We start from the raw sequence: 18,603 nt of genomic DNA, 5'->3' as shown, positions 1-18,603 counted from the left end.
GAGAGAGAGAGAGAGAGAGAGAGAGAGAGAGAGAGAGAGAGAGAGAGGGAGAGGGAGAGGGAGAGGGAGAGGGAGAGGGAGAGGGAGAGGGAGAGGGAGAGGGAGAGGGAGAGGGAGAGGGAGAGGGAGAGGGAGAGGGAGGGAGAGGGAGAGGGAGAGGGAGAGGGAGAGGGAGGGGAGAGAGGGAGGGAAGGAGGGAGGGAGAGATCTGGAGAACTTGGATAATTATTATTGAGCTTTGGGGGGGGGATGGGGACGGACAAAGAGAAGGTGACTAAGGAGTGCAGTGCCTGAAAAGAAAAACAGGCCACAATCTAAGAGGGGGCTGAGTCACATCAGTAAAGAGTGGAAATAATGAAGCCTGAGGATGATTCAACTAGACAATCCCATTTTCCAGGTTTAATGTCCAGGAAACAAGATTATCAAGAAAGCACCGCTGGTAAGAAGTCATATTACTGAAATGAATTGTACCCAAACTGCCTGATATGAGGCAGGAAGAAATTTACTTCAGGGTCTGATTAAAAGACATTGAGTTATTGGTCAGTGCTCATGTGTAAAGCATCAGGTCCTTACTATTGTGAGATTCTTGTACAGAAAGATGGGACAATGAGTCTTTCTGCCAGGAAGCAGCATTTATGGGTACCAGTACCAGCTCTGAGGATTAACACTCAAAGGCTGAGCCCCAAGCACAGCAGGTATAGCTCTAGATATCTTTTGTTAGTTTCCCTTTGCATTTTTGTCCTTTTATCTTCCCTTATATGGTAACATACACTTTGGTTTGGTGCTCTGTGTCAGCAGATCGTGACAGAGTCACACATGCACACGCTGATACTGAGTATGCCATGTTGCCTTCCTTTTGTTCTGGGAACGTCTTTGCCACTTTCCTCTGTCCAATCTTCTAAGCAGAATCAGGATGGTCCCCAAGCCAAGGTGTTGAGCTTGTAGTTTATAATGGTACAAAGGTGAAAGCCATATGCATTTTCTAAAACTTAAACTTATTTTGAATTTAAATCTTTTCCCCGGCTATTGATATTCACTGTGAGCCTGCTTTTTGATGCTGGACATTTGCAGTGAGCTACACTTTCCATTCAGAACTCTGATTAGGTAGAGAAGCAACTAATACTCTACTGTGGACTGTGCTGCTAAGCCTTGATGAGTTGGATGCTTTAATGTACTTTTGACTCATATTTTCAAGCTTTCAGAGCAACTATGTCATTGGTGCATGATCATCTGTACTTTATATTCTTCAAAGGTTTGTCTAACTACTTCAAAGAGTGGTTAGCCAACATGGTAGGAGAACAGAGTCAATTATATTTGTAGTGGGCAGAGAGAAGTGCTGTGGTCCTTGTATATGAGCAATGCCTGTAAGATGTGAGGTTTAAGATCCTTAACAATAGTCAGAGTGCACTGAAAAGGCCCTCCTGTGAAGACATTCTAAAAAGACACTTGTGTCTCAGTATCAGACCACTGAAACAATAGACACCCCCAAAGTGGGAATTTCCCCAAGAATCTCATGCTGGGAAAAAGGAAAAGGCGTCAACCAGAGAGAGAACTTGTCTCTGTAATGATAAAAATAAAGAAAGGTGAAGTGGGTACCTTTCAGTGGGCCCTGCCAAGGTCCGCCATTAAGCAAATATACCACACACAATAGAGTTAGTACAAGAGGTTTATTGGGGGAGTAGAGAGGGAGAGTGAAAGGTCATGTCGTGTCAGAGTGAGGACTTGAGAGAGACGGGCAGGCAGACAGACAGACAGGGAAGAAACAAGAGGAACAAGAGGAGCAAGAGACAAGATAGCGAGCTGTGCCTGGCGAACACTTTTAGGGGATGCACATGTCACATAGCTGATGGTGGAAAGGTACCTGGCAACAGGTGATGACTTAACTGCTTTGGCAGAGGCAGGCTGCTGCTGCAGTGGAAACTAACAGTGTCCAGGAAAGAGATTTCATGTAATTCTAACAACTTGATGACATTGGAGCCCAGACTCTGATGGGTCATGGGTGAGTGGGACCACACCTTGAGTGGGGCTCCTAGTTGTGCAGATTCTTGGCTTTCTATTTCAAGTTTAATCTCACTTCAGCTACCCAGTAAGACTGACTTGGGGGCAAGGGGCTGTCCCTGGTTATCTTTGTCCCTGCTTTCCACTATTAATTTGAGTCTTTGAGTTGGCATATTGAAGATTGGTGACTGAACCTGGGTTGGAGCATAGGCTGCGACATCTAGTGAGAAAGAACACTTCAGTTCTTTTCTTTATTTTTTTTTCCGGAGCTGAGGACCGAATTCAGGGCCTTGTACTTGCTAAGCAAGTGCTCTACCATATTCCACTGTGGGCAATTCAGAATGTGCTTTTGGTAGTGGTTTCTATGTTTCATTTTTAACAGTTTTCAATCAAATAGTTTTTTTTTTTTTGGTTTTTAGAGAAAAGGTTTTGCTGTGTGGCTTTGGAGCCTGTCCTGGAACTTGCTCTGTAGCCCAGGGTGCCCTCAAACTCACAGAGATCCACCTGCCTCTGCCTCCCAAGTTCAAATAGAATCTTATGTAGCGCTGTATTATGTATACTCATGTTAGAATATTTTAAGTTAAAATTCCTAATATTTACTTAGGATATAATAAATATGTGAATGAAGTAATGATGAATGGAAACCTTTGAAATGGGGTGTTCTGGAAGATTGTTATATTATTATATTCAACTTCAGTATCTAATTTATTTTTCTGTAAGGTTTTGTTTTCCAAGTGTCCAGATATTCTAATTTACAAAGATAAGTTGAAAATAGAAACAGTGTTTTGGATAGCTAAACTTGCAATCTCAAAGGACACTTGAATTAAATAGAGATGATAGGAGTAGTTTTCAATCAAGATTTGCACCGGAAGCTAATTGACCTAACCGATTAATGATCTAGTAATTTCCAATGTATTACAAATAGGATTATATTCCAGTTCAGTGTATCACTTTACTACATCTTGAAAGAAACTTAAAAACATAATTATTTTGTAATTTAAACTGAATGATTTCAGGGGTACTCTAGCCCCTTGTGAATCTTTCGAGGTCTTTGAAATATTGTTGTAAAGGCCATGAGCTAGTGGAAGGTCAGCTTTGGGAAAGTATTGTGAAGACATTTAGTCAAGACAAATTGGATTTGATGGGTTCAAGAAAAAAGGACATAAAATTGGATGGCTACGGAAGGGGAGATGGGTGTTGAAGGAGCTGAGATGAGTGAATGTAAGCAAAATACACTGTATAACATTCTCAAAGAGCTAATTAAAAATGAAAAAAATAAACTGGGCCTGGTGACATGCTTTTAATTGTCCACTCAGGAAATAGAGACAGGTGGATCTCTGTGAGTTCCAGGACACATAGAAACACTGTCTTAAAAAATCAAAACACACACACACACACACACACACACACACACACACACACACACACACACGCACAAGCACAGAGAGAGAGAGAGAGACAGAGACAGAGACAGAGACAGAGAGACAGAGAGACAGCGAGAAATAGAAATGAAATCATAGAAAGAATATGTAAGAGAACGGTATTCTCACTTAAGCCTGAGTTCACATAAGCGAATTCTGTGACTAGTGAGGTCAGAGATGATGCAAATCTGGAAGCAGCAGCTACTTGTTTACCAGTATTTGAGTAAGAGTGAAGGCAGGGAATTCAATAAAAGAAGCCTTTGACTGAAGAACATGAAATAGGCTGCTTTAAAACAAAACTGCCTTTTTCTTTTTCTTTTTTCTCTAACATTTAGCTCACAGTCCAATACTTCACAAATAGGAGACATTATTGAGAGGATGAAGAGTACTGTGAGTATGTATGGCCATAGCAGAACTATAGCATCTGGGAATATATTGCTGTCTTAAGATATCATAAAGAGATTGGCTGCTATAATAAGATACCATAAGCTGGATAGTTTATTTTAAAAAAAAAGTACTTTTTTCTTTAACCATGCTAGAAGCTGGAAAGTTCAAAACTGGGTTCTAGTAGAGTTGATGTTTGATGACTGCATGTTCTCTTCCTCATAGATGGATGCTTTTCACTGTGTCCTCGTGTGAGAGATTTCTCTCCTGGGCCTTTAATAAGGACACTTTTATGAATGGACTGGTCTTGTTAAAAGGGCTATTAGAGGGGCTGCAGAGATGTCTCACAGGTTAAGAGTACTGACTGCTCTTGTAGAGGACCTAATTTCTGTTCCCAGCACCCTTAATGGGTGACTCATATCCTCCTGTAACTGATCCAATGCCCTTTTCTGACCTCTGAGGGGTCATGCAAGAACATGGTACACATACATATACTCACGCACACACATACACACACACAGACACACACACACACACACACACACACACACACAATATTTTTTAAAAGAATGCTAGTAGATTCCTATTACACAATCACTTTCTTTCTTTCTAAGACACCCCCCCATAACACCGTAGGTGTTAGATTTCAGCATATTTTAAGAAGATATATCCCAGATAGCCCCACCGCCAACCCTCCACCCAGTTCAGGACACAAAGCCTTTCCTAGTGTATGTCCAATGGCTTGAGAGTCCCTCCTTTTCTGTTCATAGACTCAGCAATGGACTGGTGTAACTTTTCAACTCTTCAGTGAACTGAGAGTGTGCAGAAAAGCAGGCACCAAGGGTCAGCTAGGGAAGACAGTGGCCCCTGCCTCTTTTGGACTGACATGGCTTCCCACATGCTAATGTTACAAGCATTTGGCAATATTCCTTACTTAAAATGACAATTTTCCTGTAACATAAACATTGAGATCCTATCAGATGGCATGCATACAGTAGATGCCCAATAATGTGCATTTAGACAACTAAGGTCTTTATCCCTTTAAGCCAATGCCTCCTAACTTGGCTTTTGCCTGCATCAGCCTTACTCACCCTGAATAACAGGCATTGTTAAAGGCAATGTTATTCAGTATGCAGAGCCAATTAACAGATTCCTCCACCTTATCAGTTCTCCACATCTAGAACACTAGATCTCCTTGAAAAAAATCTAACACGTTTTCCTCTGGGATCCTTTGCCTGATATCAGCTCTAGCTTTAATCCCTTTTGATACTGCATTTTCCCTTGCCTGGTAAAGTTGTTCTCTTCTTTCTACCAGAATGAATGTATAGTTGCATTTGGTGTCCACATGTCATTCTTAATGACACTGAACTGAAACCTCTTCAAAAACTCATGTAATGCTTCCCATTTTATTAACTTTTCCCCCTCCTTTTCTTTTGCTGTTTCTTATTTTCCTAGATATGGTACAATGTGGCTAAACTGTAACAATAGGGCACATTTGCTCTAGCATTTATTCTGTGCTAAATGCTGAGTTAAGTGAATTATATGTTTTACATTCTGTTGATAAAAATATGCAATGAAGTAGGTACTAAATTTCCCCCATTTTATTGTGGAGAAAAATGAAGTCTATTCAAGAATAATTAACTTATTCAAGGTTATACAACTTGTTAGTGTAAAAACAAATCCAATTCCAAACCTTAGTTTTCTAAAAGAGCTTGTTGGAGGGCAGTATAACCTAAACCAGAAGTCATTATTTGAAATTCTGGTTTGAATCCAGTTCACACATAGCCCTGTGGGATTAAGACCAGAAAAGTCATTCTTCTCTCTTTGATAGGCCTTGTAAAGATAAGGATTGAGAGAAATATTGTGATCTTTCACCAAATCCGAGCATCAAATGTGATTGTCTTAGTCCGTTTGGGAGGCTGTAATAAAATAGCTTACATTACATAATTTATAAATAATACATTATTGTGGTTTAAGTGAGAATGGCTCCTCATAGGCTCATATGTTTGAATATTTTCTCCCCAATACTGGAACTGTTTAGGAAGGATTGGGAGGTTTGATCTTATTGAGGGAGGTGTGGCCTTGTTGGAGTGGGTGGGCTTTATGCCAGGCAAAGTTGATCTCTTCTTTCTGCCTGCTGCCTGGTACCAGAATGTATGTTGTTAGCTACTGCTCTAGTGCTATGCCTGCCTGCTGTCATCACACTACCCATCATGATGGTCATGAACTAACCCTCTGGAGCTTTAAGCAAGCCCTCAATTAAATGCTTCCTTTCATAAGCTGCCTTGGTCATGGTGTCTCTTGACATCACTAGGACAGTAACTATGATACATATAGAAAATCAAAGACAACAACACACCAAAAGACTCTGTGTTTGGCAACAACTTGTTCCGTTTTCTGAAGATTGTGCTATCTAACTGTGCTGTCAAATGATAAAAGGGAGATGAGATGATACTTGGACTTCTTTCTTTCTTTCTTTCTTTCTTTCTTTCTTTCTTTCTTTCTTTCTTTCTTTCTTTCTTTCTTTCTTTTTTGAGACAGTTTCTCTGTTTAACAGCTCTGGCTGTCCTGGAACTCACATTGTAGACCAGGCTGGCCTTGAACTCACAGAGATCCACTTGCCTCTCACTCTTGAGTGCTAAAAGTGTATGCCACCTCCTCCTAGCTCTTCTTTCCTTTTTTTTAAAATCAAGATTTCACCATGTGACTCTGGCTGTCTGGCTGTCCTGGAACCTTATAGACTAGGCTAAACTTGAACTCACAGAGGAGAGCTGCCATCCTCTGCCTTGCAAGTACTGGGGCTTAAATGCATATAGCACAACTCCTAATTACTTGGGCTTCTTTTTGTGAGTAAACTAATCCCATTTATGAGGTATCTGCCCTCTTGACTTAATGAACTTTCAAGTCTCTCCCTATTTTCTATAGTACTAAGATTAGATTTCAGTGTATGAGTTTCTATAGGCCCAAACATTCAGAAAATAATGAGTCTACCTATTTTTAAAATGGTATATATAAGGGGCTTTGAGAAAACAAATGTGGGCCCAAGGTTACATGTTGTATCTGTCATGGTTCTCATAGGGAACAGAACTGATAGAATGAATGTGTGTGTATGTGTGTGTGTGTGTGTGTGTGTGTGTGTGTGTGTGTGTGTGTGTGTGTGTGTTAAAAGAGGTGTATAAGACTGACTTGCAGGATGTGTTCTTGGTAGTCCAACAGTAGCTGTCTGATGATGAAAAAGTCAAGAATCCAATAGGCTGTATGTCTCCTCAGTTCCAATGTGCTGCAGTTCTAGAGGATTCTTGGGTCTTCAGTCCATTGGAATCTTGCAGAAGTTGGTTTGAATGTTGGTGAAGGTATTCTGCAGAACAGATGAAATTACCAGGAAGAGTGAAAGCAAGCATTAAAAAAAAGAAAAGTTTCTTTCTTCCACATCCCCCTATCTCAGCTGCTAACAGAAGATGCCCCCCAGATTTAGGGTAGGTCCTCTTGATGTAAATAATCTGATTAAGAAACTCTTGCAGCTGGGTGGTGGTGGTGTCCACCTTTAATCCCAGCACCTGGGAGGCAGAGGCAGGCAGATCTCTGAGTTTGAGGCCAGCCTGGTCTACAGAGCAAGTTCCAGGACAGCCAGGGCTACAAAAAGAAACCCTGCCTCAAAAAAAACAAAAGAAAAAAACTCTTGAGTTTTAGATGGTTCTAGATGCAGACAAGTTGACAATCAAGATTATCTATCACACATATCAAAGATGTGGCAGAAGCTATGTAACATAACCTGTGAAGTATTGATTGTAGCTCACCCCCATTCCTAGTCTATGTCTATTAAAGACACTTAGGAGATTTCTTAGGTGCATTTGATAATTCTGTAGCACTCTGGAACAAAAACCTAGGTAGACCCTCTTCTTTTCCTTCCAGGCTTCCCTATTCAACGTCCTGTAGCAAAGCTGTAGAACTATAGGCTGTTTACTCCTTCTGTCCATGAAATTTTGTCATAAGTTCTATCTGTTGCACATGTTGGTATCTCTGCTTGCCTCTTTGTCTTCTTTCCTGGCCTGGAAAGTGTTGTGCTAAGAGTTATATACTATCAGTTAAACATTGCTTGATACTATGGGTCTGGCAGATAGCAATAAAGTATATTATTCCACACATGCTTTGTATAAACTGTAACGGCCTGGAGGCTATTATTATCAGCATCATCTCTACTTTTCATTAGGGTAATGGAGGCAAACAGTAGCTTTCTTAGGATCACATGATAAATAGTAGATGTGGGCTTAAATTAAGATGGATTGACTCCAGGGCCTTATTCCCTGCTCTTTGAAACTGTATCTCAGAAACATGGATAATTAGATGAACTCTAACAGGGTCTTTGTTGTGTTTGCTATAAGAAAATTGCCATAGACTTAGAAGTTAAGAGATTTAAGCTTAGAGATTTTTTTTTTTTTGAGATTTGTTTTTAACAGTTCTGGAGACCTCTATGCTCAAGACTGGCAAATTTATTGCCTGGTGAGGGCCCACTTCTGGTACACCTTCCTTTGTCCTCATCTTACAAGGCAGAAGGGGTGAAATTCCATGAAACATGTTTATAAAACATAGCCATGTCTATAGCTCATAGAGAGGGAAATGGTATGGGTTCAGTTTCAATATCATGCCCTTTCACAATAAGCCACTTATATTTCTTTTGGAGGAGTTCAAGGTATATAGAAATGTAATAATAATCCTATGGGCCAGACAGTAAATAAAATGTCATAAGAAGAAACTGCAAGGAGATGTTCTGAAAGCACCGAGGCTAAATGAGGAGTCACAGACACCCAAAGGAATGCCTGTTAAGGGATGCCTCAACTTTTCTTAGAAAATCCCTGATGCCTGGAAATGTTGGTAATACATGTTCGGCTTTTTATAGACCTCATTTACTATCTATAGCAACCCAGTTCTGTAGGGCTTCCTTTTCTCTCTGACCTGTTAGGGGAAGGAATTGAATTCTTGGGAGGACAGCTATTTTGTCTAAGGTCATAAGCACAGAAGCCTGGATTTAAATGCAGCCTGTTTTTGGAGCCTGAGTATTTAAATGTTACAGATAATGTAGGAAATCTGGAGTCCAAATCAAAGGTCAGAGCAGTGAGTCAGCAATCCTGAAGAAAGCACCTCTAAGACCAATTTAATGAAAAGCAACAGGATCACCTACACAAAAGGCCAAGGTCAGAAAAGCCTCAAGGAACTGAAGGAGCAGGATAAATCAGAGTGGATTGGAAAACACATTTGAAAGGAGCACAGAAGACATTTTAATTTTATATTAATGCTATCTCAACCAGAGAATTGTCCTAAATATGCTATGTTAGCAACATCTATGGTTGTAATTGTGCCCTTCTGTAATGTCTGAGCTTATCGAAGAAAAACAAATTGAGAAGGTGCTGCAGGTTTGCTGGCAGTGATTTGTTAAGTAAGCCTGCCTTTTTTGATAGAGCTGGCTAATAGCACATGGAGTCTGGAAGGTTTGATAGGCCACAGAAGAGTCCAAAAGAGGTCTGAGAGGCAGTGTAGCTGAGAGATGAAGATAATTAAGCAGCTAGAGGTATGGCTCAGGTCAGGCTGATCTCAACGTATCTTCCTGTATGCTTTCAGTTAGCACAAAGACAGTGGAAGGTATGTTTTTGCTGCTGCTGGCTCACAGGTTTGAGTTCAACTGCAAACATAAGGTGAAAGACTGGGACAGGGAGGGGTGTTAGAGATGCAGATGGACAGAAGATCCAGAAAGATCAACGGACAGATGGACAGTTGGCAATTTGAGTAGTCTGTGTCAGAAGAGACCAAGTTGAGCTGAAGCCCCTAAGACAGTCAGGATCCTTCTGCCTACTAGTTCTTAGACATACAGACACAGACAGATGACACACAGACACACACAGACACACACACACACACACACACACACACACACACACACACACACATACACGCACATACACGGCAATTATATAGCGGGCTATTAGGGGCCATGACTGTTGCAGTGTGGTGTGTCCACTTGTTTATGGAGTCTGAGTGAAGGAGTTACACCTGTTTCTTTGTCTGGGTGTTTTATAATTTCTTGGATTTAGATTTCCTGATTAGATTTTAATATGCTAATGTGTTCCTATAGTCCCAATTTACATTGATAACCTAGTTTTAGGAATAAGTCTTTTATCATTTTGTTCCATATGTGTTATGCTGGACATATGGTGCCATTCATGTGTCCACCAAGGGGCAGAATCATCCTCCATCTTTGAAATGGAGACGAAAGCTGCTTGTAGCATGAAGTGTCTGGGTGGGCAAGCAACATGCAGTCTGAAAAAAAAAATCAATGTTCTGCACTTAGGTGGGAAAGGGCATACGGGCGCTTTCCATCAGCCCAAAATAGTCCTTAGCTGGCCTAGGAGCTGAAGGGAAAAAAGGTGAAGTAGGGATGTCTGAATGAAGCAACACCATCAGAAAAGATCATAAATATAAACAGTTACTAGCTAGAGACCATTTAGAAAAAGATAGTCAAGGACAGCTGGGAGTCCATAAAAACAAACCATGAAACTAGTTTTACATTTGTCCTTAAGTTCTTTTTGGTATATTCTTTTTTTTTTTTTTTTGATTTTTCGAGACAGGGTTTCTCTGTGTAACTTTGCGCCTGTCCTGGAACTCACTTGGTAGCCCAGGCTGGCCTCGAACTCACAGAGATCCGCCTGGCTCTACCTCCCGAGTGCTGGGATTAAAGGCGTGCGCCACCACCGCCCGGCTCTTTTTGGTATATTCTTGGTAAGAATTTTTCCAGCTCCTGCTCAAATGCTGATTCCTTGAGTAACCTGTTAGATTTTCAGTCTACTTTTATGCTTCAAAATTTATTCTATTAAAACCTATTGAATTGTATAAATGGCCAAATTATCTACTATATAAATTACCAATAACATTTTATTTTAAAAGTTAACTCGTTTCATTCTTCTAAAATGTTCCTCTTTGTACTTTCTTCATTGGCCTCAGAATTTTTCTTCAGGACCACAATTCAGTAAGTCTATCCCCTTATCCACATGACAGTGACCTTTGGGGAGCATTTGGAGAGGGCTCATAAGAAGATGAGTGAGCCCAGGCTGACTGTTTGCATGGAAAAGCTGCTTTGATTCCCTTGACTATGGAAAGTTGCTGTTTTTTAAGCCATTGCTTCTCCAAGAGGAGATTGTATTTTGCTTTCGAGTTCTCTGAATTTGTCTTATGAGTCTTCCATATAGCCTCAGAGCAGTTCATTCCCATGGTAAGCTCAGTTGTACTTTGTTCCTTACTTCTGGCCTTGGGGTCTTGGCCCCATTCAGTGAAGAATAAAAGTGAAGCCAAAGCCAGTCAACTATCTTGATATCTTCTCTGTCTGTCTGTCTGTCTCTCTCTCTCTTTCTCTCTCTCTCTCTCTCTCTCTGCAATTACTACATACATCCCTAAATGAATATATTGTACATAACCTGGCAATTTAGGTTAGACATTTAATATTTACCAGCAAAGTGAAATTAGGAAATATTTTGTCTTTGTTTGTGACATTGATAGCTGAATTAGTAAAATAAAATACAGCTAAGTTATCTGTTCATCATGTAGGAGGGAAGGAGGGAGAAAGGGAGACAGATGAGATTGTACTAGACAGAAAGAGGAATGTGTTATGCAAGTTAGTCTGGAAAATCATCCAAGGTATATAGCTTCTTGGCCTCTGTGTGTTACTAAGGGAAGGAAAATTGGAAACAACAGCTATTATAGATGGAAAGTAGAGTTTGTGAATCAAAATTAAGAAGGATTTATGAGCTATAAAATGAATTGCTTAGAAATTATTCCTACCAAAAGTTTAAAAAAATTGAGAAAAACTATATTAAGAAATTGACATAGTGTAAATTTATTTTGTTTATATATTTTGGTTTTTTGAGACAGGGTTTCCTCTGGGTAACCCTGGCTGTCCTGAAACTTTATAGACCAGGGTAGCCTTGAACTCAGAGATTCACCTACCTTCATTCTTCCCAGTGGCTGCAATTAAAGGTGTGGGCCACCACCACCAGGTTGTAAATTTAAAAAGTTAAGAAAGGGGCAGTTAGGCCTTAATTTCAACTTAAAGAAACAGAGGGAAAAGTTAAGATTTTTTTTCCAACATAATGGTTTTATTATTTGGAAATTTTACATTATACAACCCATCACACTTACTTCCCCACCCTCCCAGGTCTTCCCCTGAGGAGGAGGAGGAGGAGGGGGAGGAGGAGGAAGATGATGATGATGAAAACAACCTATAATTTGTGTTGTCAATATACTCACTGGAGCATGGTCAAACTCCCAGTAGCCAGCTGCTGCAGGCTGCAGGAATATATCATAAGAACTCAGCAGGTTATGGCAAAGTCACTACCTGGAGCAAGCCAAATTCCAAGGAGCTTTTGGTGTTATTTGGCTTGTTATATATCAGCTGTATTCTGTTATGAAAATCATATGTGCCTTCATAGTTTTCCCAATTGATTTTTCCCTAAGAAGGGCTAACAGTGTGGACTGATCACTCTCTGGACATACACATTCCAGGTATTTGGAGAACAGCCTCAGGAAAGGCTTCCTCTGGAATCAAATATCTCCCTTAGCCACTTTCAAGGACTAACAGTGATAACAGTTCACATGCTAGTCACCTGACTTAAGGTAAATTCCACAAGGAGACACCACCTAGGTTAGGTGGACGTTAAGTAATAGCTTTGTTAAGTAATAGCTTTACACAATTCAGCTCAGACCCTCCTTTCTTATAGCCTTACTAACTTTATAGACCTCTAACTCCTTACCTAACCACTTCTAGGAATATTTAGATAATCTTCTACGCTAACAGCTATGCTCAGCCCGAACCCCAGTTCAAGCCTCCCTGTAATTATCATCATTGGCAGCATCTGGCCAGGTCCATCCCCAGATGGAGGAAAGTACCTTATCAGAGATACCTCTGTACTTTCTAAGAACAGACTTAAGCATCCAGGCTACCTGTTTGAGAAGGCCTGGTGGGTGTGCCAATTAAGCTTAACTTCCTCCTTTCCCAAATCTTACCTCCAGTTCCAGATCTCCCTTTAACTATCACCAGAGGCATCCAGCTGTACACAGGTTGCCTAGTGACCAAGCACACTTTCCCCCACCCTGCAGAAAAATGGCAGATAGCTTGGACAAAAAAAAAGCCACAGGAAAAAAGAAGGCAGTTTTATTTTCTCCCATTGACCTAGCAACTTATAGAGTCTTAACATTTTCTACCAATTATGTTTAAGACTATAGTGGAGTGCGTAAGATCCCTCTTCTTAGATATTACCTGAATTTAGTCTTTAGTTAATTCTTTTCCCCATTGGTCACTTCCCTTATGGGTTGCAAATGATAATTAACGGCTATTGCCTCTCAATGTGATTCTTATCACCCCTCCGTTTGACCCTGGAAGCCTGGCTTTGCACTGCTAAGGGAATAAATACTGCTTGTAAGTGTACATATACCAGCACTCCCAGGGCAAGAGGGGACAGAGAAGAGAAAAGAGAATGGAAGAACTAGATGGGTAAGAACTTGAGAGGAAGAAACTGAGACAGGGAAGAACTAGATTAAAGGGCTAGAAGAGAGTACCAGAGAAACGAGATGGAAGATGAGGAAGAGCCAAATGGGGAAGAACAAGATAAGGAAGAACAAGATGAGAGAGAAGGAGATGGGAGAGGAGGTGATATGGAAAAGAACTAGATGGATAAGAACCTAGAAGGGGCAGAACTAGATGAAGGAATTAAGATAGAACCTAGAGGGGACCGCAGCTAAGTGTAGAGAGAAATTGGGCAAGAAAGGAGCTAAAAATGAGAGCAGAGTATAAGCTTGTAGAGAGAGAACCGACACAGAATAATAAAGTGTACGGACTAAGGAGTTTTGTGTACATAGATTCATTTCTTTTCATCAAAGATTAATTATCAGCTGGTTGTAGATTCTTCCTGGACCCTGGGAGAGGACTATCGAGGGGCTGGACCCCCATAGCTTCTGATAGCCAGCCCCTTAAAGATAACTGAGTCCTTCTCCAACTGCACCCCTGCCAGAAGCTCTCAAAAGAACTACACTTCAGCATGCTTATCACAATTTTTAAGAGTTTTCCAAAGGGGCTGGGTATGGCAGCGCATGCCTTTATTTCCAGCACTCTAGAAGCAGAGAGAGGCAGGTGGATCTCTGAGTTCAAGGATAGCCTGGTCTACAGAGCAAATTCCAGAACAGCCAGGGCTATGCAGAGAAACCCCGTCTTGAAAAATCAAAAAGAAAGGAGTTTTCCAAAAGATAAGATTTTAACAGTGGCTTGAAATAGTTTCCTCAGGATTCTTTTCCTTCCCTTTGCATTCATGTGTGAGGAGGGAAGGGGTCTACAGAACAATGATCCACATCTGCAAAGGTGCTAGTACAGCTTTCACAGCACTGGGAAGTGTAGTGGTATGGTCTGGACAAAGTGAATTTAGATGAGCAAAGGAGAATTCAGAAGACTAAAAAATGTTAGTGAGCTCTCCAAATGGGCTAATAAACTTTATTGGATCTTAAAAGAAGGCCTTTCAGCTCTGCTGCTGCACAAGCAAGATTTTTAAAGTAAAGAACCATGAGGTAGGTTTGGAATGATACAAGGGGCACTGGGAGAGTACACTAACACACAGGCGTGCATGCAAATACTTTGCTAACAGGAGTAATTTAGGTGAACTATAGAATCCTCAAGATGTCTCAAACATCAATGGGGAGTTGGTTATGGTGGTGGTTTAAAAGAAAATGGCCCTCAAAAAGAGTGGCATTAATTTGAGGTGTGGCCTTGTTGGCGTAGTTGTGTTCTTGATGAAGGAAGTATGTCACTGTGGAGGTAGGCTTTGAGGTCTCTCATATGAGCTCAAGCTATGCTCAGAGAGACAATTCACTTCCTGTTGCCTTCAAGAGATAGGACTCTCAACTACTTCTCTAGCACCGTATCTGCCTGCACGCCACTATGTCCCGCCATCATGATAATAGACTAAACCTCTGAAAATGTAAGCTACCCTATTAAATGTTTTCCTTTATAAGAGTTTCCATGGTCATACTATCTCTTCACAGCAATAGAAACTCTAAGATAGTTACTAAGCAAGTTTCTTTTTCTCTCCAACATTCAGTGATATAATCCATAATTCACAGATAGCATTTATTATTGTCAATAGCTCATCCATGCATATGGAAGCAGTACTTAAAATAGCTGACTCAATCTTTGTAGCCATCAACAGATGAATAAATAAAGACAATGTGCTGTGTATAGACAATGGACTTCCACTCAGTCATAAAAAAGAATCATACTTGCTGGAAAATTGGAGTTGGAGATAAGCATGTTAAATGACACAAGCTAGACTCAAATATGCATGAGAAATGTAGATTTGAACATACACACTCTGAGGCAGAAGAAGAATTCTAAGAGGAAGGAGAATGGAGAGAACAAGAACAGATAATAGGAAACATAAAGGTCTTGAAAGCAAAAGGGGAGTTTGATCAGGAGGAGAAGAGGAGAATGGAAGAGGTAGGAGCAAGGAGGTCATTCCAGGAAAGTGTAAGGATGATATATATATACCTGACACAGTGAAACCCATTTTTTTTGTATACCAACTCTAAATTAATAAAATAAAGTTGCGAATTTTGATATCCTTGTCTTGTAGTGGGTAGCCATTCCAGCTTTGATCTGGAAGTTCCAACCCCCATTGAGACTTCGGCAACTGTCACGCCTACACGGTGGGGCCAAGGGAGGCGCCTGGAGACCCAAGATCTGGATGGGTCAGCGCTCTCGCTCGGTTCCGGGACCCTGGATGGTGGAGGTGGGCCAAGCAGAGCTCCAGAGAACACTGCTGGACTGCCATACACCTTCCCCAGACCCCGCGACCTACCTATCCCTTAATTTGTAAGTTACCCACTAAATAAATCTCCTTTTAACTACGTGGAGTGGCCTTAATAATTTCACCAACATATCTTGGTGAAGGAAATCTCTAGAGACTTGCTGAGGACATAGAGAAAGAAATGTTATTCTGAGTGTCTGAGCAAAAGGAGTTTTCTTTTCCCTTATCCTTGTTATTCCTATGATCAGATAATAAATGAGTCCTTGAGTATATAATGAATGGGACGTGAAACATCTTTACATTTTTTCCTTTTTTTTTTTTTTTAAAGATTGAGACAGGGTCTTTTTTTGTAGCTCTTTCTGTCATGGAACTTGCTGTATAGACCAGGCTTGCCTAGAACTCAAAGAGATCCTCATCCCTCTGCCTCTCGAGTGCTGGGATTAAAAGCGCCACTGTGCCTGGCTAGCATCTTTTCTGTTACAATAGTGTTGAGGACGAGTTTGGGAAGGATGAGAGAAATCTTCTTGTTTCTACTATCAACAGGAACATAACTTCAATGGAGATTTTGCTTCTTGTTGAACTGACAGAAGAATAGGAAGTTATCCTTCTTCAGTGACTATAAGACACCTCTGTAGAATTTTGAACACAGTTACTTAATCAGTTATAGCATCATTGCTTAGAATTTACCCCAGATAAGAAGTGCATTTTCTTGCTGGTGCTTAAAATACATACTTGTTAAACCCTGGACAAATTAAAAGCAACATAAGGTAAGTTACTATTACTCATTATGATGTGTTCAGGACTGGCTAAGTAAAAGACATCTTTTTGTAACCTAAAATTTAAATAACAGAATGCCCTGGATCAAAGTCATAATGATATTTATCCTCTTATCTGGGGCTGGTAGGAAGCTTAAGGGGTTCATAAATTTAGCTGGTTTGATGATTCATAATTTTTTACTCTTTTGACCATTTTTATATATATATTAATTTTCTGATGGTAATTTCATTGTAATAACTATATAAAAATGTAAGTGCTATTTTTCCCATCAGAGATGAAGGAACTGGGAAGGCTCTTGAATGATTCACCAGAATATGAAAGACCCTTCAGTTGCTATTGAGGAAGTAGGATTGACATTCTATATGTCATAATAAAACTTGATAAGAATCATAAGGTAGCCTTCAAATTTTTTACAAAAATTATTTGTATGTTTATTTTGCTTGCATGTATGTCTGTGCAACATTTGTGTAACTGGTACCTGGGAAAGCCAAAAGAGTGCACAGGATTCTCTGGAAGAGGAGTTACTGGTAGTTATGAACAGTAGGTGCTGGAAATCAAACCCAGGTTCTCTGTAAGAGCAGTCATTGCTCTTAACCATTGAGTGATGTCTTTGGCTCCTAAATTTTATATTAATCTAATATTAAAATGCAAGCAATAAAATGGTAGCTTTTTAAAACTCATCTCCCTCACAAACATTAATGAGTACAATCCTATTTAGTACAAGTCAGGTAGTGGTGATCCAAACTTAGTGACCAAGGTGACTGAGAAGGTGCCTTAGATAGCTGTGTGGAGAGTACCTAGCTCTTTGTTTTAAAATCACCAGAATGTCTCCTTGTAACCTGGAAATGAATCTTCCAATAGGACAATAACCATAAAAATCATACCTGGTTTCATTAGTAACAGTCTTCATTAAATAAAGGATATTCAAATATATTGTTATAATTGATATAGAAACAATATGTGCTTGTTGATATGGTAATCAGTTTTTTGTTTTTTTTTTTTTTTTTTTGGTTTTTCGAGACAGGGTTTCTCTGTGTAGCTTTGCGCCTTTCCTGGTACTCGCTTTGGAGACCAGGCTGGCCTCGAACTCACAGAGATCCGCCTGCCTCTGCCTCCCGAGTGCTGGGATTAAAGGCGTGCGCCACCACCGCCCGGCGGTAATCAGTTTTTAATTTTTATTTTAAAATACATTTATTATTGGAGAGTCTTATACAGTTGATTTTCATCATATTCACCTAGCTCTCCTTTCCTATCGCCTCCAAGATCCACCGTCCTTTTCCTACCCAGTCAACTTTGTATCCTTTTTTTAAAAAATCCATTAAGTCAAATTTGTGCTGCCCATGTTCTCTTGGGTGTAAGGCCATCCACCAGAGCATACTGGTACTACCTGGCCTCACACCCTTAATGAAAGATAACTCTCCAAATCCTGACAGCTAACAATTTTCAATAGCTCCTAACTAAGGGTACCCACCTCTCCTCTTCGATGCTAGGATTTTGGCTGATGTGAGCTTGTGTATGTTTTGTGCATGGTGTCCCAATAACTGTGAGTTCATATGTACAACTGACTTCAACAAAATAGTTTCTGGGTTGTACCCTTTCAACCCTAACAGTGTTTTTGGCAAATGTTTCTGGTTGGGCCCATAGGAGATGGTCTAAAGGTCAGACAAATGACCTCAATCTGTGTACCAATGGAGAGACAACCTAAAGTTGGCTTTTTGGTTAAATTAAAGCTAGCCCGTTATTAGTAATGACATTGTCTCTTTTGTCCAGGGTTTTAGGACATTCATGGTTCTCTACATAATTGTTCCAATGAGCCCAGAAAACACTTAGAATGAATAAGACAACCATCTTAATTAGACTTAATTCTTAAGTGTCAAGGATGATGGCATGGCAAGGGCAAAGTGTATATCTTGTTCAGAATCAAGGCCATATTGATAGCACTCAATACAACTGAGCTGCAGAAAAAACCTTAGGTTCATTATGCATCAGATTTTAAAAACTTATAGTTTTTAATTATTTTATTTTGTGTGTATGAGTGCTTTGCCTGAAGATATGTTTGAATATGTGTGTATGTAAAGTGCGTGCGTGCGTGCATACGTGTGTGTGTGTGTGTGTGTGTGTGTGTGTGTGTGTGTGTGTGTGTGTGTTTATGTAATGTGCTTGACTGGAGTCCAAGGCAGTCAGAAGAG

The sequence above is a fragment of the Peromyscus californicus genome, unplaced genomic scaffold, assembly GCF_007827085.1.
Source record: "Peromyscus californicus insignis strain IS unplaced genomic scaffold, ASM782708v3 Scaffold_10__1_contigs__length_136768540, whole genome shotgun sequence".
NCBI classification, from domain to species: domain Eukaryota; kingdom Metazoa; phylum Chordata; class Mammalia; order Rodentia; family Cricetidae; genus Peromyscus; species Peromyscus californicus.
This window is presented reverse-complemented; position numbering follows the sequence as displayed.